The sequence below is a fragment of the Prinia subflava genome, chromosome 2 (genome assembly GCF_021018805.1).
Source record: "Prinia subflava isolate CZ2003 ecotype Zambia chromosome 2, Cam_Psub_1.2, whole genome shotgun sequence".
Lineage (NCBI taxonomy): Eukaryota > Metazoa > Chordata > Aves > Passeriformes > Cisticolidae > Prinia > Prinia subflava.
The window spans coordinates 89,395,193-89,419,399 of record NC_086248.1 but is presented as its reverse complement, the minus strand read 5'-3'; the positions used below and the strand labels follow the sequence as shown (position 1 = coordinate 89,419,399).

At 40.5% G+C, this 24,207-nt stretch overlaps 1 protein-coding gene across 1 annotated transcript in view; it reads right to left on the bottom strand.

Moving 5' to 3' along the window:
• KIF26B (kinesin family member 26B) overlaps positions 1–24,207 on the bottom strand; it is a 279,048-nt gene that overhangs the window by 106,823 nt on the left and 148,018 nt on the right. The window lies entirely within an intron of this gene.

Below are 24,207 nucleotides of genomic sequence, written 5' to 3'. Positions count from 1 at the left end.
TTTTATCACCTCTTAAAATATAAGCCACTCTAAAAACTGAACAAATGTTGACCAATGAAAATATTGCTGTTTGTGATTAGATGGAGACAATCATACAAACTCCAGCTGCATTAACCACTAAGCAGGGGAAACAGTGAAAATTGTTTTCATTAATACAGAATTCTCAGATAAGAATGCTGAAGTTTGTATAGAGTTTGATTTAAAAGCTAAGCTTTTCTGGAGCAGACACGTTCAGTACTTTTGTTTTGCAAAATGTTTTATTTTGAGAGAGACTGCAAGATTCAAGTCTTTGTTGCAGCTGGTTTGTTCCAACACTTGTGCATCCCGTGCTGCCCAGGGATAACATCAATATTAATCATGCTGTCCCTTGGTTTCCCTTCTGCAAAACAGAGCACTTTAAAGGGAGCAGGTCAGCAGGAGTACCAATACCAAGGAGAGATGGATAGAACAATTTTGTTTGCTTTGGCAGATAGATTGAGACTTAATATATGTATAAAAGCAATCTGTGCTGACAGTAGCTCTCCTTACTTTCCTGAAGTGCATCACTCAAGACCAATAATTCTAAATCCTTCTAAGTTTTAAGAAGCTTTAGCTCCATTATACTGGTATCAGTTTATATTACCTGACTCAAAACTTACAAAAGTAATGACATCATTTTACCCAAAGGAGTCAGGGAAGAAAGACAAAACATAGATACACACATGCACATACACACACATTTCAATATGCATCACTAACACTTTTATGAAGTTGTCCATGCTGAATCAAGATCTTCTGTACATCTTAGTCTTGCTATAAAATTATTTTAAGAGAAATCTTTTACTCTGTGTGCAACAACTGAAACTGTAAATGGTGGTCAAACATCCTGAAAGCTTTACCCCTGTGGTCAACCTTATTAGTCCAGTTTAAAATATAGGAACTGGATCCATCCACTATGGTCACCTATCTGGTCTCATTGACTCATGCCCTGGTGAAAATATACTTCCTAAAAGGTGTTTTCTGAATTGACTGACAGAGCCACTATCCCTTTTGCCACTAAATGCTCCTCCAGAACTTGCTGTTCTTTTTAAAAAGCTGACAGTGTAATACAAACCACTTCTTGACCCAACCAGGCACACAGCTGACATTTTCTTAAAAAAACACATTGTTGGAGGTACCTGGCCTTTTCCAAATCTTGGAACTGTATTATAGTTTGACAGTTATAACCTCTGAGATTGCATACAAATGGAATAATCTGCATTTTCCTTATCTTTTTGGCCTGTGACTGACGAAATGTATGAAAAATAATGAACTGTTTCTCTCACAACTTCATGGGTTCTGTTTTTCCCCTAGTAGAAGAAATCAATGCAAGGCAGGGTAGAGCATCATTTACAAGCCCCATCAGACTGGACTGAATTTTGAAGGGGATCAAAAAGGCAATAAGCATCAGGTAATTCCCAGAGCATTTAACTGGGAAGAGAAGGATAGTTTAACCACATGTAGGCTGCAATATGACAAAAATACCGTGACTTCCGTGTGAGTACATTTCCGTGAGCAAAATCCTTCAGCCTGAGCAGCTAGCATTGCTCCAAATACAGCTGTTCATGCCAGCTGACACTGATTTGGCCCTGTGATCCAGCACAGGAGGTTAGAAACTCACATATTTTACCTTTCCAGGCAAGTCAGAGGCCTGTCTCTCTCATGCAGACTCTCTGGATCACCAGACTCCTCCGGCAAAGCACTGGGTGGACCCTGGGAGACCTGAGGGCAGCACAGCTTGCAGCCTGCACAGCTCTGCCAGCAGCTGTTTAGGCTCTGCTCTTTGTACAGGAGCCAGCTATTTTATTTTTTTCATTTAATATCTAGAATAATAGGGCTCTGATTTCCACTTGAGACTCTGCATACTGCTGCAGTAATGGTGATGGCAGTGATGGCAGCCTGGCTTTGTGTACTGACAATAAGCTGATCACGCTCCAGGTTGTATTAGCTCCCACTTGAGCCAAGTGATATCAGCCATGGAATATGCAGGGCTGTGCAGGGGGCTCCAGTGCCTTGAAACCACTTCCCCACTGTGTGTGGTATGGCTGTGGTAGGGATTGCGTCCTCAGAGACCCACAAGGAACTTGATCCAAATTCAATTTTCGAAGGGTATAATTTAAACTGCATTAGACCACTGTGTGAACATACTCATTCAAAATAGAACTGTCTTTAATGTCATTTTACTGAATTACCTTCCAAAAGAATGCATATTTAATCCAGTTTAGCTAATATACTTTGGATTAACGCCTTCAGATAATTTGGACTATTTCTTTCCTGAGAGTCCTGATGCAAACAAGCAGCTGGAGACTATTTGAAGGCTTACAAGATTTCTGGCAGAGGAAATAATCACAAGATCAAGAGTTGAAATTGCAAGAGGGACATTAGAAAGCTGATTAAAGTTCAATCCAAATAAAACTAATGCATTGCCCTGGCAGAAAAGGGGATCTGCTTTGAAAGTCCACCTGATCCATAACAAAGACTGAGATAATTTCTTGAAAGGACATTCTCTGATTTTTGTTTTTTAAAATAAAATGTTAGTTATATATAATTATTCCTTACTGGATGTTCATACTACACTAAGATGCAACCAGTACTAATCACCCTTGGAAACAAAATTCCTGAGCTGGCATATGAGTTTCTCTGTCAAAATCAGAACTGAAATTTCGTTTTCATATCCTATTTTCCACAGAGGAAATTACTCACAAGCTGTAGATGCTAAACAGCCATGTATTAACTAATTTTATTGTAAATATTCACAATTCTAATTTGAATGAAAAAATCTATTTTCTTTCTTTATTTGGAGACATACATTCCAATTTATAATAAAAATATTCTTGGCTGGGTACACCATTCAAGGAGTAAGGAATGAACACTATCTGTGCCAGGGATGGCTTACCAGAGCCTTGATTTGACATTTGATTTGTCAAGCCCAAAGTAGGTTAATGACCTTCCATAGCAATTAAAAAACTACAGCCTTGTCTGCTGTACCTTAATTTACCTTAGAAAACAGATGGAAGTTTAGTTTGGAAATCAGTCTTCTGAGCAATCTCTCTAAGCATATTTGTGCAGCTCTAACACCAGCTCAAAACAGACCTATCTATCTGTGATCAGCAGTGTTGGTTACCCAGCATGAAACATTCGTATCCTATGGTCTCAGGCTGAGCCCCTGTAAGTGAAAGACACCATTATCCAGCCACACTCTCAAAACAACAGCTGTATTGATGTACTCTTTTTTCTTTTCTTTTTTTTAACCCAAGACATAATTCCTCCTGTAGAAAAAAGCAGACATCTTTAAGCATCACCTACAAAGTAAAACGTAATCTGTGTCATGTTTTAGTTAACTGACTGTGCTGCTTTCAGCTGGGCAGAGTTAATTTTCTTCCCAGTGGCTGGTGTGGGGCTGTGTTTTGGGTTTGTACTGAACACAGTGAAGATAACATAGAGCTGTTTTTGTTATTGTTGAGCAGGGCTCACACAAAGCCAAGGCCTTTGCTGCTTTTCCTACAGCCACCCACACTGGTGAGGAGGAGGCTGGGGGTGCATGGGAGGCTGGGAGGGGACACAGCTGGGACAGGTGACACAGACTGACCCAAGGGATATTCCAGAACAAATGGCATCACACTCAGTATATAAAGTGGGGGAAGAAGGAGGAAGGGGTGGGATGTTCAGAATGTGGGTGTTTTTCTTCCCAAGTGACCATTACATGTGATGGGGCCCTGCTTCCCTGGGGATGGTTGAACACCTGCCTGCCCATGGGAACTGCTCAATTAATTCCTTAATTCCTTGTTTTGCTTTGTTTGTGTGCACAGCTTTTGCTTTTCCTACTACACTGTCCTTATCTCAACCCACAAGTTTTCTCACTTTTACCCTTCCCATTCTCTCCCTAATTCCACTGGTGCGGGAGAGAGTGAGCGTCTGCCTGGGGCTTGGTGACTGGCTGGGGTTAAACCACGACACTGACAGAATGTCAAACAAAGGTCTACTGGAATCCTGCCATTAGTTTTGATTATTTCCAAATAATGTTTGCCAACGTGGTTTCCAAGTGTATTTTCTGCTTTGGGTAAGTATGTTTATATTAAATGAGTCATCATATCATATAAAAGTCCTCATGAAGCTGGAAGGTAAAAACCAATGGGACACAGCAAATTTACAACCATGCAGATTACTTTTCTATGAGAAAAGCCAGTCTTGATTTTCAGTCACACAGGGTCCCTAAACAGTATTTCATTCAGGATCTTTCATTACTGAATTATATCACCTATATTCTGCCCATACAAACCAGACAGAGTGCACTGAATGGGATGTTCACATTTTTTGATTATAGGGATCTAACCTACCTTCTCTGAATTTTCACCAAAATTGATTCTATTTCTTCCATTCACCTGCACAGGTGATGCAGGTTCAGTAAGGGGATAGCCAGGTTGACCTGACTACTACCACCAAAAGGAGAGACCCCACACCTGCCACTGCCCTGTCTGCATGCTTCCTTTCCCTCTCTTGCTTCTTTCATCACATTTATTTTGGCTTGGCTGCTACTGCTTTAACCTCTAAATGGGCTTGTGCCAAGGGTGTTTTAAATCACACTTATTTGACATGGCTAATACGCCTGAACTACTATGGCAAGGTCTTTCCCAATCTTAAAATCTGAGGCATGTGGTATGAAATGAGGTTTCATATAAATCTCCTATTTCTATCTGGAGGGCAACAAATTGGCCAGGAGCCATGGCTTCCTCTGTGCCATGCCTCACCTTGTATCTTCTAAAGCAAAGAGCAGAAAGATGCTGTAGAGGATGTTTAGCCCACAAGCTAGCAGCTTGTCCTGCCGCCCCTCCACCATCTGCTGCGAACCAGGGGTGCCACCTGGGAAGCTTGTTCAAGAAGCAAGAACAGCCTCCAAGAGCTTTTCCTCATATCTCTACATGGAACAGCTTTTCTCACCCAGAGTGAAAGCAAAAAGACAGAGTGATAAATCTTGCAGCTGGCTTGCCGTGTCCCTTCTCAGTCCTCAGTCCCTGCCTTCCAACAGGAAGCTACAAGCCATAAACAAGAATCAGGACAAATTTATTCCATTTTAATTCTCGGGGTGGCCAAACCCAGGGCTGTGGTGTTGCAGCCTAGTAAGATATGTAAGGAATGAAATAAAAATCCTCAGAGGAACGTTTTCAGGATTTGTAGTTCCAGTAAGATTCTTAGTATTTGTGTTTAATTATTTTACAATGCCTTTAAAATCTGGAGATCATTTGAGCTTTCTGCTTATTCCGTAGAAGGTATAATAAACATCTCTCTAATGCCCAGTAAACGCTTGCCCCTTATTGTTCTCTTTATTTTTATGCATGCATTCAATTTCATAGCAACAATAAAGCTGTCCCAGGCTGTAATCTTTCACATCTTGGGTGGCAGTTCAGATATTTTGACCACAGTGCTTCAGTGACTGCACTCTCCCAAGGAGAAACTGTACTGAAACTGCCAAGAAACTCATTGTTTTAAACTTATTTAATTCCAAAAGAGTCAAAATAGGACTTCAAACTTTATTCAGGATAGGTCTTATAAGGCTGAGGTCCACAGGCAAACTCAGTGAAATTAACAGCACAGACATGCTCTTATATCAGCTTCAAAGTTAAGTGAATTCACTGGCGACAGAGCTGCTCCCAGATTGCACCAAAACCAAGATGAGGAATATGCTTGCAGACCCATAGCTTAACGAGAAGCTCTAAGTTCTACACAACTGTACTGTGGGACAGAGAACTCACATTCTATCCAGCTGTTATTTGAGGGAAACTCCCAGTTTTAGAGAAGGATATGACAAGATCTGAAACCAACCCCGTCTCATGTCATTACTGTCTGATTCACAACATTCTCTTCACAGGTAGCACTGCAATGCAGCAGAGATCTTTTTATCTAACCTGTAAGTTCCTGGATAACTCTGATTTGGTGACAGATGTCTTTTTGCCTTTGGCAACAGGATCATTCATTAGCACTCGTGCATAAAGGAAATGTTGGCAAAAAACGCAATAACTCAAACGAACCGTCATATTTGGAATTTCTACAAGAGCTCATCCCCTGTCCTTCAATAGTACCTATCAAGAAAACTGCATCTTGAATCAATATCTTGATACATTTAGCTAGAGAAAGATAATTTCTGATTACTTTGCTTCCTTTTTCCCTCATTTTCTTCTCTCCTTAGTATGGTTCCTAAATTTCAGGCATTACTGACCAAGGTGGAGGTCACACACATGATAAAAATTACCAGATTCACCTTTTCTGCTGAATTATTGACTGCAGACACACATAATCAACCTGCATGTTTTGAGAAAAAAAGAGTGATTTCATTAACTAGCAGAAGAACCCAACCACACGAAAAATGGTCAGCAATCAAACAAAGAAGAGAAATAACTAGTCAAAATTTTTAAGAGTGGGTAAAGGTTGTTTTTACTATTAATCTAGCTTATTTTTCTCCAGAAAACAGGTTTTATACAAAATGGTAGTCAGATGACCGTGCTCACATTATCCTTTTCTTGGAAAGCTCTGAGGATCAATTGGATATGTGTCACTGTATGCTTAATGAATGAAGCAAGCTGACCCATTATACTTGGATAAAATAAAGTAAGATGTTTAGCACTAGTTTAAGATAGGAAGAAAAGCAGATATGTTTACTATAACTCAAATTAATTCAAATGTCTTTATCACTTACCACCATGGTTACTTGACAACCCATTTTCAGACCAGAGTAGCCTTTATTTCAGTCACACAGAGCTGAGGGCAAGGGCTCCAGTACATTCCAAGGAAAGGTCAGAAACAGGCTGCATCCAGCTCAGCCTTTGGGTGTTAGGAAGTATTGCCTATTTATACTGACAATTTATTTTGCAAGGCGCCAGCATTGCCACAAAGTAATGAGGAAGGAGATGTGCACTGTTTTATCTTTGTAGTGTTATTGTGTACAACAAGAAATATACACAGACCTTACAGCTGTTAACTGTAAAATATCCAAGGTATAGATGTACAGGTACACTGCCTTCTCATGAAAGTTCCCTAAGTAATAGCTGGCAGATTTTCCCTATGTCTGAGATAACACAAGAAATGCCAAACCACTGGACTGGACTCCTGGTTAGTCAGCCCCTAGCTGACTCTCCTCATGAGTAGCCATGACAGCTCAAAAACATGACTAACAAGAGCTTTGCAATGTGGGGCCCACAAACCACTGGCCATTTAATAACAGCCCTCAAAATCACATAAAGAAAATTCTTAAGCTGTAAGTTTTATGGAGCTTATACGATTACAGTTATTCTATTACCTTGAATGCTAAAGCCTGACCACATACTGTGCAGAAAGCATTTCTGCTTCATATCTGTCCCATTCAGCAAAAACCTCTCATAACACCAGGAGAAAAAGCAGCCAGCACACAGATTCACAGTCCATTTTGTCATTGTTTAACTTTCCGGTTGGCAGGACCATAAAAAGGTTAAAAGGCAGGTATGTTTTACAGGGGGTTTTGCCTCATCAATATTTTTGAGGTCAGCACATTTAAAATAACACCAGTATACAAATGGTAAATTATTCTGACAGCACAGATGCACTGAAATTCAATGCACTTAAGCCCAGCTCTGACAAGCCATCTCCGGCCGTAGTAAAAAATATTTCCTCTGAAAGTTCCTGTTAGTTTTGCCTCGTAGTTAGTTAGGTCCCCACCACGAGATGGTGATAATTCTTTGATACAAATTATTTTCAGCTACTGGAGATTACAACAATTACTATAAATAACATGCTAAGGTCCAAGTCTGAGGTCCTTCCTTTAGCAGACTAAAATCAGCCTAGTCCCAACAGCTTATAAGCAAAGTAAACAAAACAAACGAAAGAAATGTTATGATCCCACCTTCCTAGAGATAGGCTGAAGCACAAAGAAATTCATGAATGGTGGGAAATAATAAATTCATCTAGATTTTCTTGGCAGATTCACACAGAGTTGCAGTGGTTTTGGAGATGCCTAACAGCCCATGAGGGTACCCAGATGATGGCCTTGTGCTCCATACCAGGGTGTGGAAGGAGAACAGGAGCTCATGGGCACATGTGCAAGCAAGAGGAGTTTGGACACAGCATAATAAGGAAAAGCTTTTTCACCCTGAGGGCAGCCAAGCAACACTGTGAAGTTTTTGTGCTTGGGGAAATTTAAGGCCCAAATGGGTAAAGGCTTGGGCAATGTGTCCAATCTCAAAGCTGAGCCTGCTTTGAGCAAATGTTGGTAGGAATATCCTGAGGTGCCCTCCAGCCTCCGTGACCCAATAATGCTGTGAGAGAAATGTTAACGCAAATCTGTATTTTTTCTCTCAAAATGTACTTTCGCTGAAAATTTTCAACAGAATCACTAGGCATCAGTCTCAGAAATTTATAAAATTCAAAATTAAAGCTTTAATTTTTAGACTATTAAGCTAAATGTAAGTAGAGAAATGTCCAACTATGATTCCAAACTGAAAGAGGTAATAACTATTTCTTTTTGCAAGGCTGTAACCAAAACACATTAAAAAACTTCTTGATCATTGTTTACTTTCTGGCAGAACATTAGCTAATCAGCAGAAGCTGATGAATTTAGCTTGAATGAAATCCACATTTCTTGCTGAGAAAAAAAAAATCGACACAAATTTCACTCACATCACCTTCAGTGTTTTGTGATAAGACCTTCTCTCTCTGTCTGCTGAAGATCAGGCAGTAATTCTACACAACACTAAATGTCCTCATCCTACCATTTGCAGGGGAAGTCCCATGTGCCCGGCCTCTTGCAGGAATGCTCAGCATTCTGCTGGCTTGGGCCCCACCTCCTTTGGGAGCTGACCTTAATATTTAACCTACTTTAATCATGCTGCAGAATGATTATGAAAAATTATGAAAATGGAAAACACTATTAATGTTGGCAGTTACTGATGTTTTTAAAACAAACCTTTTGTTCTTTTTTTTTCTACTTCCAGTAAAGTGAAATTCAAAAAACCCATGAAATTAAATACACCACACAGAGCAGTAAGGCATTGCCAGGAAGAATTACACTGTACAGATGCGTGGTACAGGCACCAAAAGGCAGAATTTATGACATGTAAAGCCTTTAATCTGCAGTTTATTGCTTATTACCTGTTCAAATTTCAGTGAATACCAATCAATTTCCAGTTCTCAGAGCACTTCTCAGATTGGACAAACTGCTACAGTGAACAAGTTTGTTTCTTAGCAAAAGCAAATTTTTGAAAATACCTAAAAGTGGAAAAACAAGTAATTTAAAATTACTCCAAATTTTATGCAAAAATATTTCTCTGAACTCATCCTGTCTCATATAAAAAAAGGCAGGGAAATGCATTTGCTGTTTCATTTTCCTTGGATCTCAGTCTCTTCCGTGATTTGTCCATAGCACAAATATTTGCAGCTCTGTTCTACCTGAATAAGGTGCCCGTAACTCCTGTTGAATATTGCTGAAATATAGCTGAGAGTGAGGGGTGCAGGGGAGAGGGATATCAGAAGAATTAGCAAGGATATTGTCTGCTCTTCCATAACACCAAAGGGACTGAAGACTCTGAGTCTCCTGGGTCCATGGTAGATATTACAAATACAAGGGATAACACTATCCCTTGTATTTGTACAGAAAATCTTTTGACTCTTAACATGAACATGGGCCCCCCCTAAGAATACAACACAAACTATTTCTCACTGTATTTCTTTTTATACCAGACAGAGGACTGGAGAAGAAGAGAGTACTTTCTGCATACAGAAGAAATTGAGTATAGTTTGCTTTCCAGAGCAGATAACAGAGAGGTTCATCTGTTTCTTTTGCCCCACCTACAAAGGTGCAGCCACCTGCAACAAGGCACAAGCAGGCCAAATGCTTCCTCACCCTGCATATGCAGAAAGAGAAGCCATTATCTTCCATTCTGGAAATTTGATCACACTCACACATTTGGTTTATTGGTCATTTTAAATAACCTAAACTGGCCAGAAAATAAAACTCCAACATCACAAGATTCTGCTCTCCCTTGAAATGCTTTTATCTGATTTAAACAAGAGAGGATGAAAGCTTTATTGACTTGCCCTTATTGGGTAGTGTTTTTAAAATTATGCTGACCAACTAATCTGGCATGTCTTGGGTTGCTCTTTGAATTAAAAGAATTCTCCAGCTCCTGCACAGTGAAACATATTCCTGTTGAAGCTTCAGAACAAAATGAAAATATTATTCAATCTAGAAGATATTGATCCATTTGAGACTTATTCAAGCTGCCTAGCTTTATTAGTTTAGGCCTCCTGGGCTCATAACAAACCTCTGCAGTACCCTCTGAGGAGCCTCAAGCAGACTGACCCCTCATGCTCCCATCCTGATTCCTCTGTGACCTCGAACCCAGCCAATGCAGCTTGCAATCAGCTCTCTCTAAAAGGCCTTTTGCAGATATCAGTATATCACACCACTTTGATTTCTCACAACCAAAAAACTCCCCCTGCACCCTCTCACTGAGCCACAGAGTTTAACACCAGTCCTTTGTCTTTAACAGGACCCATTAGACTCACAGTAAAGAGTGGGGCTCTACACAGCTTTGTAAACAGCCACACACAAGGTCATGCTATCTAAAATCAGGTTATTTTTAGTAAATCTTCTGGTTTACCCACTTGCAATATCACCATAAACTGTGGGCATCACTGAAGTAGCCTCATTCAAGCAGTCAATCAAGAATGAATGTTACAACTCAGAAGACTGACAAATATTGGGGGGCAAGAGGGGTTTAAAGTAGTTTATCTTGAAGTAGCTGATAACACAACCTTTTAACAATACAAGACATAATAGATTTCTAAATATAAACTTTATTCTTTTCCCTGATATGATGCTGCAGTGGGAAAGCCATACCATGTGTGTCCACAATGCAAAAGCACTGCAAAGCTGATATAGACAGACAAGCCACACAAAGACACATTTTTCTTTACCACTGCCTAAACATAAGTTACCCCACTGTAATTTCAACAGTATGGTTAAAGCAAATGGCCTTTTTGGTGTGAAAGTATTTATTCTGGTCAGTTTATTTCTACAGGATGGGGAATAAGGAAATACAAGGTAAAGTACTACCTAATGATAAATTTGCAATTACTCAAGAGCAGCTCTACTGATAGAATTATTTTAGCAAGAAGCAATGTGCCCCATAATGAAAATTGTTGTTTTGTATATATATGAACACACACATGCAATACAGCCAAGTTCACTTTCCCTGCACAGATCAACACCCACACCAGTCCTGCATGCACAAACCAAAGGAGAAAAGCCCTGTGGAGCACAGACAGGGAATCAATTCGAGCCTTGTTCATGTGAGCAAACACCATCACACTGCCTCACACCTGAGCTGGGACAGCACAGCTCTGCACCAGACAGAGCCGCAGATCTCTCCCTTTCAGTCATCAATATCCCTGACTTCCTTTTTCCTTCATTTTATGATGTTGTCTCATAGCTATTTTCCATCTGTTGTGTTACCTGTTTTTCTCTTTGTCTAGTACATCAATTCATTTAAACAGGTACTATCAAAAACACAGCAGGCAGATGAAATGCATTCAGCCAACAGTCCAATGCCCACTCAGGGGTGATGTTGCAGTCCTTATTTTATGATTAGCTCCTGACCATTGCACCAGCTTAGACTCTCATTGGCTATTCTGTTCCCCCAGCTAGAGAGCCTTTATACTCCCCTTTGGATTTATTTTCTGTTCTAGATACCTATCTCTGAAAACTAAGATATGGAAGGAAGACCCATGGACTATGTGACACAAGTACCAGAAAAACAGTGTATCTGTGGGACCTTTTTGCATGATTATATTTCACACATCTAACACTGCAAGAGGACATATTCTGGTCACATTAAATTCAAATAATAATGTAAAGGGCAGTTTCAATGACTCTCTGGAGATACAATCGTGCTCCAAAGCTCACTGAGGCCAATCTTGGGTCACTTGTTTCTGAATGTATGTTAAATTTCCTCTGCAATTTCAATTTTGGAAGGATCCAGGCATCTCCTGTGGTATGTGATGCATGCCTTTAGATCCTACTGAGACTAATGGGACCTTAAGGGGCTGGACAAATTTCAGGAACAGGTATTTTCCAAATTATAAAAGCAATTCCTGTCTGAGGACCAGATCCAATACCACGATGTATGCCCTGTATTGCTGCTGAAAGAAAAAGAAGCACAAAATGTCCATTCTCTTGAAGAAGGAGACTATAGAAAGCCCTAAAGTTAGAACACAAGGCAACCAGCTCATGCATGGAGCTCATCAGTACAATTCTTAGGAGGCTCCCATGAAAGCTGGCTGGAGGGGCAGACAGCCAAACTGGGGTTACCACGGTGTGTGCTAGGAGGGCAAGACATGATTACACTATCATTATTTACCAAGCAAGATACAGAATTTTTTCAAGCATGACTGAATGGCATCTGCCCTTGAACACCTGGCTGGGAGTAAAACTGGCTCACAAGCAGAGAGAGGCTGACTGCCTTTGCTGCAGATAAACTCACTAGCATGAGACCTTCAAAGAGCAAGGCATTTAGTAATTAAAGGAGAATAAATATAGGGCATGTGACCATGCCATTTCCCCTTCTCTATCTGATGCCACAGGAAAGCATGGAATGACAAAAACAAAGTTTGTTTTCATGTTCTTTTCTACCAAGACTAAATAAGATTATAGCAGAAGCAGGCAGGCAGTCACATTGACAGCGCAGTGACATTGGGAAAAGAAAAAAAAAGCACCAACTCAAAAAGTCTCTCAGCAGTCTATTTTAAGGAGGTCTCTTATATAACAGGAAACAAGCACAGTTATTCTGAATTCTTCAACACCGTCTGCCACACTGCCACAAGCAAAGGAAGTATAAAGAAGTATGTGACACTGTTTGAAGACTGCTAGTTTTAATTAGTCTGTAATAATGTTAGTTATATAAATCCTTGCAGGTTGAATTAAAGGAAGAAAGTGCCATAGAGATTGGGCCTACATAATATCTAAACCATTCTAAAGCTAGGGGAAAAGAGATCTTTTTATTATTCTTTTGCAAATGGCAAGCTCAGACATGAGGGTGGTGATCAGTGTGTGATGTTTACAGGCACCAACCACTGACACTGCTCTGAATTCTTCAGGGCAGGAACACACATTCTCAGGGAGGCAAGGGACAGGTGGCTGCTCCTTGGCAAAGGAGCACTTTTCTGTCCAAAAGTTATGGAGTGGAGCATCAGCTGTCCATGTACAATTTAGCAGGGACACCAGAAGAGTCTCTCAAGGTTGTGGTCCCCCAGCTGGCTCCTTAGCCACCATCCTAGCCTAGCCTGCAGGTGCTACTGTGGTACCCAGAGCTACTGGTGCCAAGTGCTAACACACCTTCTCTACCTTTTCTCTCTGCAAGAACAGTCACATAACACAGGGCAGCATGGAACCTTCAGGTTTTTGGGTTTCTAGTTTAGGGGTTAGAATTTGGCTAATAGCTTTGGTCACAGACAGTGTTTAGGATGAAAGGATGTACTAGAATTTTAAGAAGACCAGTGAAACATTTCTGTGTCTTAAAACCACACATGCATATTTTTTTAAGCTTTAGATAAATGTGAAGAGAAATCAAATTGTCTGTTACTGGTTGAAAAGAGTGCAGTGTCTAATTCAAACCAGAATTTGGTATTTTCATTTTTGCTGCCAAACCAAAAAACAATTATTCATATAGCTACTTTGCTAGCCTGAAAAGAATTAAAGGAGGAATTATATGGACATTATCCAGGTTTATGGAGCTTCACCCCAACCAACCACCATCTGCTTCACCCAGGGCTGTGCAGGTGTATAAATCAGAAATAGCCCATGTCCAGAAAAGCAATGGCACATAGAAACTTTACAAACCTCAAGAAAAGAAAACATAATTTAGTCATTAAAATGTAACTGTGCATAACACATCTGGGGCAAATTTTCAGGAAATCTAAGTTAGCTTTGCTCCAAATACTTCTGTGTGATTTCACAGCAGCTGTTTCATGGAGAGTTTGAAATTTGTCCTACTCTTTATCCCCATTAGATATAAAACTAAAAGCTTCCTAATCCACGAATGACTGCTAAAATAGCAAAAGAAAAGATGAAAGGAGGAAAGTTAGGTCAGCTAATAAAAATAAAAATAATATTGAAACTTGCAATAACTGAATATAACTACAGTGCTACTAAAAAGTTTTTATCCATTTAGTTCCTGGTATGCTGACTCAAAAAGAGAAAGACCCATTTAGGCACATCTTATGCATGTAATAGTAAACCCACCCTTCATGAAAAAGCATCTGTATATCCCAGTGTTAGGAACTTTTCATAGTGACAATGTCTAAACCAAGGAAACTTATTGTTTTGATTATACTTTTTAAATGGGCACATTGAAACTTATAAAATAAGCGAAGAAGATAATAAAACTCCTCCAGTTCCCTATCCAAAAAACTATAATCACATTAATTATATTGCCTTCCATTCCATCGTTATCATTACTACATTACAGTTAGAAAATCAAATGCAAGAAACTTTTCTTTGTGTCTGATAACAAAACATTTTGCTCAGATGTTCCTTGTTAGAGCTGTTGTTTCCTTCACAGAAGTACAACAGTAGGGAGGTGAAGACATGAAGCTCCCCAAATCCACAGAGATGGTACAAAGCTGGAAGGAATGGTGGAGTTACAATTCCCTGGGCAAACACTATTACTGCCTAACAGACTTCATCTGAGGAGGTCTCGACTGAATTTCACAGTAACTTCCCACCCCATGGGGTACCTGCTCTAGCAATACTTTTCTCATTTATAGGAGGTTTTGAATAGCACATTACAAACTTCTCCCTGCACCTTTCTGAAAGAAGCTGTATATGTTTCTTTCTTCTGTGCTATCTAACGTGCAGGAGTGGCTATGAAAGAGCAAAACACACAGCATGTGCATAACTGGGAGAGGCAGAGAGATGCAAACACCTGCTGGGACTCCATTTAACCAGTAACCCAAGAATTCCCTTGCAGAGGACTGGGGAGGTTAGGTCTTTACCTGTTTCTTTAAACACACACAAAATTTCTTTAAACACACACAAAATTTCTTTAAACACACACAAAATCTAATTTTTACCTCTGTAATACAATGAGCTAAATATAATTTACATAGCAAAGTACACATAAACATAAATAGATAAAGCAAGTATCTTTCTTGTACAGATGCAAACGATGGCTGTTGGAACAGCTGATGGAAAAGGCATGTCCAATTACTTCAGTTCAAAAGCCAGGGCTCTCATGTAACAGCCAAGATGAGCCACAGTTCCCTCTGCTGCCCTGCTGGTCATGGTTTGTCATGTGGGGAGAGCAAGCACACCCCTGCAGGGCTGCCTTTTTAGCCTACCAGTAATCCACTTTACAACACTGACCCACAAAGAGTTACACTGGCATAACACCCAGAAGGAAAGGGGAAAAGAGGTCAGTAAACTGTGGCATGAAATCAAGATGTAGCTAGAAGCATGAAGACGAGTGATTCTCTACGCTGTGCTCTTTCTGTGCCACCATGGTCCTTTCTTTGCTCCTCCTTCCAGCTGTTGCCATAACATGGCTTTCAATTCCATTTCTCTAACTGCAGTTTGATTTAAGCACGTTTGCAAAAACTCTACTGAGATTTTAGAATCACTGTTGCATGTCTCCTTATTCAAATAACAATGAATCCTGCTCCTGAGAACCTCAGGCCTGATTTTTCATTACCTTGCAAACTCATTACTTGTTTACACCTGCATAAAATTCGGATGTTAAAGCACTATAAACTCAGGTGGCCTCAGTATAAATGTTTGCACAAGAGGCAGAATGTCAGAGCAAGTGAAGCATGCCCTCCTGGCAGCACAGAGACACCCCCAGCAACACTGCACCATCTCCCTACAGCTGGAAGAAGCTCCAGCAGTGGCATCTGCGTAAGCTCCCAGCCGTGCTGCGTTCCTACAGCACACACAGCAAGCACACTGCAGTCTGCTCCAGGGAAAGGCACTGCCAGAGGCAGCACCAGCACCAAGTGTCAGGAATATGTCACTAAGGGACAGTGGGGAAGCCACATGCTCCCCAGACACAGCTGTGCCTTAGACAGGCAGAACAGTCCCAAGTACTCCATGCTGTTCACAATTTCCCCGAGGCTCCCCTCTTTTCCAGGTAAAAAAGAAGTGCATCAGTGCAGCCCAACAGAAGAGGTTCTGTTGAAAGCAAAATTGTGAAGACCTAACCAAGAATAAAAAATGGTATTATCATGTGTATTATTAGGTGTCCAAGGTGCTGGTGGTTCTGAAGACTCCTACCAGTTTTTTTTTTTAATCAAATCAAATAAATAAAAGCTATCCTCCCTGGCACAGCTGCTCCCAGGCAGCCAGGGCCAGCCTCCCATAGCACAAGGGCAGCTGCACCTATTCAGGTATATCAGCCAATATACTTTGGAATTTAAACTGATTCATCAGAGACCAAAACTTCCAAGCATCAGGGAAGAAAAACAGGTCCACGGATGTTTTATTCCTTCAGAGAGCATAAAGGTGGTGGACCCCTAGACCTTTTGTATTCTCTCACACTAAGATTAAGATTGCTCCTGTTGTGTGTGTGGTACTTTTACAGACAAGTGTTTAATACAGCGAAAAGTCAGGCTCCCACACTTCTTGAGGATGATTATTCCAGGGGGTAATAACTGAACTCTCATACAGGAAATTGTTCCCAATATTGAGATTAAGTTCTTCTTTGTCTAATTTCCTTCATTTTCTTATAGCTACAACTCATCCTTTATGCTAAATAATTCTTCTCTCTCTTTGCGGGAGTTCCCTCCCCGAGATATTTGTAGGCTGTTCTATCCCTTAGGCCGTATTAGTCACCACTTAGCCAAACTAGACTCATTTAGTCCTTTTTATTAGGACTCATTAATTATTCTTAATCCCCTCCCCTGAACTCCCTGGTTTCCCAGTCTCTCTCACAACACTGTAGGCCAGTATTCCTCACGCTGCTGCATCCTAATACTGTAGAGAGGAACTTCCCCTCCTCATCCCAGTGCTCCCAGAAATACAGAATACAGTTTAGATCTTGCATACTGCATCTCTTCGTCCCTATGTCTTCTTTAGTGTTATTGCTTCCCAATGCCAAATCTGGCTTCCCTTGCCCACACAGCTAGCCCAGCTGGAGCAAAGCCCACAAACAGGATTAAGAGTTGGCTTTCGCCTCCATCTCAAACTGTGTTCACTTCTCTTAAATACTTTTTTTTTTTAAAATTCATTGCTCTCTCAAGGTTTAGCACAATGTTCTCTGCTGCAGTAATAAAAGGGCTCAATTTTGAAAGGTTTTTTTGCGTAGTTTCAGTAGTATCTAAAGCTACTGGAGGTTAAGCATCTAAATACCTAAAATCTGGCTTAAATACTATTAACAACATATTGTGCTCAAGCGAATGCACTTGAGAATGCAGAGAATGATATTTAGGAATGAATTTTCTTTCCAAGAATGGTATTTTCAGTGCTGCATAGTTTAGTTCCAATAACAAGGTAGGTATAATTATGTCTCACTACTGCCTTTATTATTTTTAGAATTTCAATGATTCCATGACCATGGGTGCTTTTCAGTAGGTTTTGGCTGAAAAAAAACCCTGACTTTTAGAAAATATCAGCAGTGCCCTGATGCAACTAATGCCCTTAATAACTGGCTAGTATTTAACAAAAACACTGATTCTGAGTATTCAGTGAGGCACTGCCTCACCAAAATGATTTGAATTCACTGCTGGTATTAGTGGCTTTGGCTTATACCACTGAAGGCTCTGAAATGCTAAGGAGATGACACTGAATCACACTGACACAAAAGATGGGTATAGAGGCAAGGTCTGGGGAGCAGGTACAGCAAATACTAACAGGGTACATCTTACCTCCCACAGAATTAATCCTTCTCAGCGGCTACACCATACATCGAGACAGTAAGAACAAATTCTTACACCTTTCTCCACCCATTGGGAATGGGATGCTTTGGAGAAGAGGAGGCACGGAATGTGAACTGACTTCTTTGCTTTGCCTTTGTCTGGAGGCAAAGGTGCATCCTGCCCCATTTCTCCCACATGCCTCAGCACACACTTCATAAATGAAGCTCAGTCAGAGACCTCTGCACCATAAACAGCAAGAGAAGGCAAACCACAAGCCTGACAAGATGAGACATGGTGACATAAATACTCATCTGCTGAGCATCCCTGGTGGTTAATAGAAAACATCTGTCAGAAAAACAACTTCCACTCTTAGAGAGCAGCATTGACTGAGTATAGGAACTGTATCTTGTGCACAGGTGCCCATAGCTACTAAAATAACAGTCTCTGACTAGGATGAAATGATGAAACACTATCTAAAGATATATTTACTAGATCCAAATTAAACTGACAGGTCAACATATCTTTTACCAGGTGCTATAACTTCAGAATATGTTAGAAAGGTGATAAAGCTAAAGGGAGACTTGACTAGATCAGTGAAAAACTTTGTTTTCCAATGACGCTCTAAATGTTCTCATCACTATTTAAATAGTGGGTCAAAAGATCAACAAAATAATATTGGCTGGCATAACATTCACTCTGTAGCAGGAACCTGACTATCCTGACCATTTACATCATGAAGTCCAAATGTCAGTGGCATATCCTGAGCCTGTGCTCAACTGTCACTAACTTCTGACTTCTCTTCAGATTCAAGTCACATTTTACCTTTTGTGTAGTAGTGTCTGTCTCTAAAAAAATCTCCTAGGGCTTTTTTAGATCCTACCTTACATATCTACAAAGTTTACGTCCAATTTGACTCGAGTTGTCTATAAGTATGATGTGGTAAACTGTAATACAGAACTTGATTTATCCAGCAATTGCTCTATTGCAGTTGGATAAGTTGCTGAAGTCCTTTTGAAAAAGGTTCTGGGCTTTGTTGTTAATAACAAAAATTAGCCTTTTCCCCAAATTAACAGTTTTGTACTATCCAAAGTTTAGAGACTTTTTTTTCCACCACTCCCATCAAAATTTTGGTCTTTTTTTTTTTGTTGAAAATCTACCATGAACTAGATTACTAAATAAAGGTGGTTAGACCTTAAGAAACAGGAAGAAATCTAGTTTAATGTGTTTGCAGCTTAACATGTTCTCTGCAGTTGAAGTGGCAAACTTTGGTAGTAAAGTACTAAACTCAGCACTAAATCCAGACTCCTGAAGAAATGTCACTCCAACCCAGAGGCGGCCTTGCATGACAATATTTCTTTCATTTCTGCAGGGTATTTCTTCCCCTGCCCTCATCTTTTGGGGAACCAATAGTGTGCAGCTGATCTTGGCAAGGAAGACACTGTGCCCCATGTGACTGGCCAAGCTGATGATGCATGGATTGCTGCTTGAACCAGATTCAAATGAACCACACAGCTCTGTGCTAGAAGTCACAAGATGTGTTTATGCTTGGCTCCTACAGAATTTCTTGCATTTCCTCAGAAGCTACAAGCTGCTCATTATAAAGAGGACAGTGAAATAAACAAGTCTGAACTTGATCCAGAAGTTATTTCTGTTCTGCCACAACTGCTGCTTAGCTCACCAACTCTGCCACTCGATGACATGCCAGCATATATCCTGTCTTACAGAAACTCTTCACCTTTTGATTATACTCTGGCTCCCCTACTGCAGTGATGTATCCTTTGCTTTTTTAGCTGAAGGTGTGTCTTGGGTTGTGTAACCAAAAAAAAGTGTATTCTATTTCATCTGTAGAAAGCAGTTAGGAGATGGTTTCTTATTTTCTTTATCTCTTGTAACTCCAGGGGGGAGGAGGGTGGATGCCTTCTGATAATAATAGACCATCTATTAAAACCAGGTGGGGCAGTGTTTCTTATCTCTTTCATCAACTTTGTTCCCCATCCCAAGGGGGATATCTCCTGTTAATGGGCCATTAAGGCTCACCAGTGACATAACACATTACACCATCCCATTGTGAGATGCTCCACCCTGTGGGGAGGAGCCAACCATTCCCTAAACAGATAAAAATGGGCACACAGGGACCCCAGGGATCCTCTTTTCCACTGGATTCTCAGAGGAAGACTGGATTCATCTCACCACCACTGAGCCTGTTTACAGGATCATCTCTACTCCAACAGAACCACATCTGTCACTCCAGGAGGACTTATTTGGATTGCTTCCAACACCCTGGCCAACAGGGTGTCAGGTCATATTCCTGACTCCATCAGGGTTTTCTAGGACTTTTGTTTGCTTGCTTGCTTGCTTTTTTTTTTGCCTTTTTTTTTTTTTTTTTTGCCTTTTTGTGTGTATGTGTGTGTGTTTATTACTGAATTTGTATTTTTTAATATTCCTAGTAAAGAACTGTTGTTCCTATTCCCATATTTTTGCCTGAAAGCTTCTAATTACACAATTGTAATAATTTGGAAGGAAGGGATTTTACATTCTCCATTCCAAGTGAAACTCCAGTTTTTGCTGACAGATGCCTGTCATTCCAAACCAAGACAAGGTGTTTTTGCTTCACAAGAGCACAGCTGTGATGAGGCAGGCATGACCACAGCAGTATCTGGTGAGTCATGGCAGAGCTGTAACAGTGTGACCACCATGGGAGCCTCAGATGTGCTGTCCTAAAGCACAGTCCACAGCAGACCTGTGACACTTTACATTGTGTGTGGGTATGGACAGCATTTCACGTTCACCAGTCAAGCCACTTAAAAGCTAAAACTTATGGATCTTGAAGACCTTTTAGAGAAAGAGGCTGCTTTATCCTTTCTACCCAACAACATAACCAGGATGTGAATAGAAAAAACTCCAGGGCTAGGAAGATGTCAGCCAGAAATACCATGGGGAGCCTACACAAGCCTTTGTGTCAAGAAAGCCATTCCATGACATGAACATGATCCCTGAATAATTAGATTAAAATTTTCTGCTGACAATCCCCATGGAAAATAAAAGAAGGGAAAAGAAAGAAAAGCACAAAACTATTCATAAGAAATTAGGAAAACAAACAGAAATGCAACCTAAGGCAGTGCAAGATATCTAATTGTCACTTGCAAAACAATATCTGCATTCCGTCTTTCTTCTTTTTTAATTGGCAGGATCTAAGGCAAAGGATTATAATAATCTAAATTCATTTACATTCTGAAAAGACTACAGGAAAAGAAAGCAATCTTACAGTGAGTAATGTAGTAGTAACAATCAGTGGAGACTGTTTTGAGGCAACTATTTTAATTACACTCTATGGAGAACATTATTTAGCAGTTTTTCATTAAAATTGATATAATTTTCATTCCGGAATGCCTTTTATTTAAAACAGCGGATATACTGTATGACTAGACTGAGTCTAGCTCCTCTGTGGTTTGATCTATTAGTGAATTCACTGGCCCTACACAATTCACTATACTGTCTGAGTTTCAAAGGATAAAAGTGCTGTTTGGGAAAGACTTTATATCTAACCTAGAGGAGGGCCCTTGGGCACCCCTCAGGCAGCACAGACATGCTCTAACCCAGAAAGAAGCCCAAGAGCAAGAGTCACAGGCTCCTTCTAGAAAGGTACTTCTGACAGCAGCAACAAATAATTAGACAGCCAAATGCTGAATCAGTAACTTTCTTTTGTCTTCCCATATCTGCACAGAAATTCAGGTTTAGGTCAACTCCAGTGAGGGGAAGTGCACAGAAAACAATTAGGTATAAACATAATGTTGAATCACATAAACCTGATTTAGCTGTCCAAACAGTACCTCTAGCCTCTATATAGTCTGTGGAGAGAAAGAAACTATTCTAAAAGACATTGAGAGCATCTCTATTAGGTTCCCATTTTAAGCTGATGCCTGTAGGAGTTTAGCTTCCCTGCAGATCAAGAATTACGGTAGGTGGTTTACATACTGTAGTGGTTCCAGCTGGGGTAGAGTTTTCATGCCAGTGGCTAGTACAGGGCTGTGTTTTGGATTTGTGCTGAACTGAACACAGGGTTGATAATACAGAGCTGTTTTTGTTGAGTGGGGCTCACAAAGCCTTTGCTGCTTTTCCTACAACCACCCACACTGGTGAGGAGGCTGGGGGTGCATGAGAGGCAGGGAGGGGACACAGCTGGGACAGGTGACACAGACTGACCAAAGGGATATTCCAGACCAAATGGCATCACGCTCAGTATATAAAGTGGGGGAAAGAAGGAGGAAGGGGTGTTGTTTGGAGTGATAGCATTTGTCTTCCCAAATCACTGTTATGTGTGAGGGGGCCCTGCTCTCCTGGGGATGGCTGAACACCTGCCTGCCCATGGGAACTGCTCAATTCCTTAATTCCTTGTTTTGCTTTGTTTGTGTGCACAGTTTTTGCTTTTCCTACTACACTGTCCTTATCTCAACCCACAAGTTTTCTCATTTTTACCCTTCCCGTTCTCTCCCCACTCACTGATGAGGGAGAGAGTGAGCAGCTGCCTGAGGCTTGGCTGCTGGCTGAGGTTAAACCACAACACCTACAGATTAGTGACTACTGACAGAGCCTCCTCCAGAGACTTGCAGAAAATCACAAGGCTGTAACTTCTGTTCTTAGCTGCAGGAAGAGCTCTAAGTATCTGCTGCCCTTTATAATCATTTTTCCAAAATACATTTTAAAAAAAATCTGTTTTCATCTTCTGACGTAAAATGATTTTCTTTCATATTGGCTGCTTAATCAAATGCACGCCCACATCTTGAGATGCAATATTTAGTTTTCATTAGACAACCAAATATTTACTCATAAGCACACCCACCAGGAATAGGAACATAGACAAACCCTGATTTTTATCCTAGATAATATTTCTGCTCCCAGGCAACTGACAACTAACCAGGGAACTTTCAATTGAGCTCCAAAATATCAGAACAGCAGAACTAGCTAGAAAGGACATGATTTTCCATAGTCTGGTTCAGTCCCACTGAGGTTTGGACTGCCAGTGCTAGCATGGGGATCACAGAGTATTCAAAGGAAATGTAGGATGAGGGGAACATCATAGCATCTGGGATGGTGGTGACACAGAGCCTACCACACCGGGGACATGCAAAAGGCAAGGAGACAAACAGAACACGCCAGGAAAGTAAGGGTAAGAAGTGTGGTGATGTGAATAAAAAACCACAATAGAGGCAAATAGAAGCAACTGACTGAAAGTGAAATCATGAAGAGCACTGCAAGAGTGTCAAAATGCAATTCCTAATTGAGCACCCTGCTGCCCACCAGAGCTGCCATTACCTGCCTGATCCAGAACAATTTATCTGCTGAAATTATAATGCATGTTGCATCCACAGCCAGAAAACACTTCCTCTGCAGAGCCTTCCCAAAACAGGAAAGCAGAGCGGCCCCTCTGCAGAAACTCCTTCACACAGAAATCCTTCATCATTAACTCCTTTTGCACATGAAAAAGCCTTTCAGCAGCAAAATCCACTCACAGTGAATGAACTGATTTGCCAAAAGTTTGCAAAAAATTCCATTTGCAATTATCTGCATCATCAAAATCATGCTTTGTAGACAGCTAAAGTATAAAACCACTCAAAGTCAAATAAAATCTGCAATAACCTTATTCTTAAGCACAAGTTTCCCTCAGTTATATCTTCATATTTCGGTCACTTTTTTAGGTGAATAACAGTTTCGGCAGATAGAACCTATTTACTTATTTTGTATTCTGAAAACCTGCCTCAAAAAGTTTCAATCTTCTCTGTACTGACAGATTCAAGGTTTCCAACCACAGCTGACTGGAGTGCACTTGTCCTGCATTTGAGTGACACCCTGACAATCTTTTGGAATTTATAAACAAAACAAAAGAAAACAAAAAACAAGAACTGTTTTAACTTTGAAAATACTAGCTGCACTATTCAGAGCTTCAAGACAGTAAATCTCAGAAGAAGCAAACAATTGCTGCTTTTTAGATTAAAAACAGCTCTGCATCTTTTCCATTGACAATATGCCTACCAAGCAAGCAAAGTGAGTTTAGACTGCAGCATAACCTAAATAACCTATATTTACCTAATGTGGTAAAACCTCAGTTGCCTTGATGGATTACACACCACTGAATGTTTCAAATACATCATGACACTACATTTTCAGCTGCCCTTTTTTTTTTTTTTTTTTTTAACCTAAATGGGCAGCCTCAGCACAGCCAAATGCACTGTTTGTAAACACAAAACTCATTCCTGCTTATGGCCTGCAAGTAGACACAAAGCAGCCCTGGAGTAAGCTGTGAGCCAAGTCAGAAAGCCTTTA